Source organism: Otolemur garnettii, unplaced genomic scaffold (assembly GCF_000181295.1).
Source record: "Otolemur garnettii isolate 467f Iridium unplaced genomic scaffold, OtoGar3 scaffold00044, whole genome shotgun sequence".
Classification (NCBI taxonomy): Eukaryota; Metazoa; Chordata; class Mammalia; order Primates; family Galagidae; genus Otolemur; species Otolemur garnettii.
Window position 1 is genome coordinate 2,990,901 of NW_003852439.1, and position 3,948 is coordinate 2,994,848.

The following is a 3,948-nucleotide window of genomic DNA, read 5'->3' on the forward strand; positions in this document are numbered from 1 at the left end:
CCACAACGCCCGGCTATTTTTTGGTTGCAGCCATTATTGTTGTTTGGCGGGCCCCGGGCTGGATTTGAACCCGCCACCTTAGGTGTACGTGGCTGGTGCCTTAGCCGGTTGAGCTACAGGCGCCGAGCCTAGATTTTCTTAATAATATTTTCTTTTCTCTATTTTATTGCACCCTTGGTAGACTGCTGTGGCATCATAGCTCACAGTAACCTCAAATACTTGGGCTCAAGTGATTCTCTAACCTCAGCCTCCCAAGTAGCTGGGACTACAGGCACCCGCCACGGTGCCCGGGTAGCAGGTGTCTATAGTCCCAGCTACTTGGGAGGCTGAGGCAAGAGAATTTTTTCCTATTTTTATTAGAGATGGGGTTTGGCTTTTGCTCAGGCTGGTCTCCAATTCCTGAATTCAAGCAATCCACCAGCCTGGCCACCCAGAGAGCTAGGATTACAGACATGAGCCACTGTGCCTGGCCTACAAATTATGTAGTTGATCCTTGAACTGAGTGGGAGCTGGGGTGTAAACCTTTTGCACCACCAAAAATCCATGTATAACTTTGGACTCCTCCAAAACTTAACTACTAATACCCTACTGATGACTAGAAGCCTTATGGATACATAAACAGTTGATTAACATGTATTTTATGGCCGGGCGTGATGGCTCATGCCTGTAATCCTAGCACCCTGGGAGGCCGAGGTGGGTGGATTGCCCTGAGCTTAGAGGTTGGAGACCAGCATGAGCCAAAGTGAAACCCCGTCTCCACCAAAAATTTCCGGGCATTCTGACAGGCACCTGTAATCCCAGCTACGTAAGGAGGCGGAGGCTAGAGAATCACTTAAAACCCAAGGACCCAGGGGTTGGTGGAGGTTGCTGTGAGCTATGATTTTACAGTACTCTACTGAGGGTCACAAAGTGAGATGCTGTCTCCATAAAAAAAAAAAAAGAAAATGAAAGCAAAAATTAAAAAAAAAAACATGTATTTTATTATGTTATATATGTTTTACTTAGTTATATATATTTTGAACTTTTATAAATAAAATCACACTTTATGTATTTGTCCAGGATTCGCTTTTACTGCTCAACATGTTCTTACAATTCTTTTTTCCGCTGAGTAGTATTTTCTATAGGAATCTACTATGGTTTGTTTATCCATTCTACTATGAGTGAACTATTGAGTTTTTTCTAGGTTTTTTCTTTTCTCTCAAAGACAGTCTCACTCCATTGCCCCATGTAGACTATATACAATAATCTTATCATAAAAATAGAGAAAAGAAAAGATTATTAAGAAAATCTAGTCTCGGCTGGATGTGGTGGCTCATGCCTATAATCCTAACACTCTGGGAGGCCGAGGAAGGTGGATTGCCTGAGGTCACGAGTTTGAGACCGGCCAAAGCAAGAGCAAGACCCCATCTCTACTAAAAATAGGAAAGTTATCCAGGTGTGGTGGTGGATACCTGTAGTCCCAGCTCCTTGGGAAGCTGAAGCAAGAGAATCACTTGAGCCCTGGAATTTGAGGTTGCTGTGAGCTATGATGCCACAGCACTCTACCAGGGCATAGAGTGAGGTTGTCTCAAAAAAATAAATCATAAGAAAGAGAACAGACGTTTACTACTCATTAAGTGGAAGGGACCATCATAAAGGTCTTTTTCCTCATTGTCTTCACTCGAGTAGACAGAGGAGGAACAAGAAGAGAAGGAGTTGGTCTTGCCGTCTCAGATGTGGATATGGAAGAAAATCCAGACAGAAGTGGACCGCTGCAGTTCCAACCTGTGTTGTGCAAGGGTATATCTAGAATCTCTGGATTCTCCAGAAAACCTATTATTCTCAGTCTTCATTCAGTTCCCAGATGTTATCCATCTCCTTCCCATCCCAGCTTACTTCTAGCAGACACTCTCTTCCCCTCCCTAGATCCCTACCTAAACACTTTTTCCTCATCCTCTAAGGCCCAGCTAAAGTCATTTTCCCTGGACTTCCACTGTAAATACACCCTAGGTTGTGTATATGAAGTCTGACAGTTAAGTTCATGAACTCATCCTAGAAAAAGTGCTGTATACCTCATTGTAAGTATCTCTAGGGTCACCTTGAAGGACTTCCCTTGGGAAGCTACACACCATCACCAGGGCCCAGTCCACTCTTCAAAGCACTTTTTCTGGGATGAGTTCATGCACGTAATTGTCACACCTTTGTACAACAGCAGCGCTGATGGCCATTCCAGAAAAAGAGTTCCAAAATTGCTTTGAAGGGTGAACTAGACAGTGGCATCGGTGCATAGCTTCCCAAGGGTAGTACTTTGAAGGTGACCATAGTGATATTCAGCAATGAGGTATGCAGCACTTTTTCTAGGATGTATTTTCGAACTTAACTGTCTGACCCCATACACAACCAAAGACAGGTCTTGCTGGTTTGTACAGCTTCAGATTGTATGTTGATTTACTTGCAATCTCTCTTTTTGGCAGCAGTGATGCTCCTTGAGGGCAAGGAATATATCTATTTTGTTAACCATTTTAAGCCCAATAACTGACATGTGAGTAGATACCTAAAAACATTTATTAAATGAACAAACATAGTCATTTTCAAGGCCAATGTTCAGTATAGTATTTTTTTTTTTTTTGAGACAGAGCCTATAGCTGTCGCCCTGGGTAGAGTGCTATGGCATCACAGCTCACAGCAACCTCTAACTCCTAGACTTAAGCGTTTCTCTTGCCTCAGCCTCCAAAGTAGCTGGGACTACAGGTGCCTGCCACAATGCCCAGCTATTTTTTGGTTGTAGTGGTTGTTGTTTGGCAGGCCCAGGCTGGATTTGAACCCTCCAGCTCTGGGGTATGTGGCTGGCAGCTTAGCCGCTTGAGCTACAGGCACCGAGCCTCAATACAGTATTTTAGAGAGGAAAAAAAATTAGTCCTTCGCATAATACATGGCTTTATTTTGCTGTATAATTATGGTCTATGTGTAACAACAATGACAAAGGAATACTTAAAAGTCTCTACCAGCAGGCAAAAATTAGCCTTGCCTGGGTGCTCTACAGGCCTGAAAAAACTATTTAGAAACAATTGCTAAAATTTTGTTTGTGGTGTAATTAAATAACCTGTTTTCTCCAGGAGTTTTAATGGCCAGCCTAAGAGATCCAGAAAGTTTCAATAACATAATCCCCACCCAGGCTCTCAGCCCTCCAGGCCTCTTTAATATCTGCTTTGTTTTCTCTCTGGGGAGTGCTATATGTGAATAGACCATTTTGCTTTAAAAAATATTTTGCAAACTTACTAAGAAAATATTCCAGACGGTCATAATCCCAGAGATAGCAGAATTTCTACTGTAATAGAAGAGCTAATTATACAGCTCACATACTGTAATATATGAGTCATTCCACAAAGAAGATTATGGAATGACTGACACATAGTGTCATAAATATTATTATATGGAATATAATATTCCATATTATTATATGGAATATAATATGGAATTATTATATGGAATATTATATTCCATATTATATTATATTCCATATTATATAAATTCCATATGGGATTTATGGATTATAAATATTCCAATTTAAATATTCCAATTATATATATTCCAAATTATATAAATATAAATTCCATATTATATAAATATTATTATATGGAATATAATATTCCATAAATATTATGGAATGCCTGACACATAGTGTCATAGCTAATAAATAATAGCTGCCTCTCCATGTCTCTAGAGCTATTCCCAGATTTAAAGGTGCTACCTTCTCACTGCTTCATTTGACTAGCCTCAAAATAAATGAATAACTAAATAAAGTGCCTATTTAACTCAGGCCACTGATTATGAAAATGGCCCTGAAAGAAATTAAATATGTCCAAAAAAAGTAGGTATGTAATAGAAATTTCTTGGAAGAAAATAGAAATGGAGTCTTGGCACCTGTGGCTCAAGTGGCTAAGGCCCCAGCCACATACAACTAAGGTG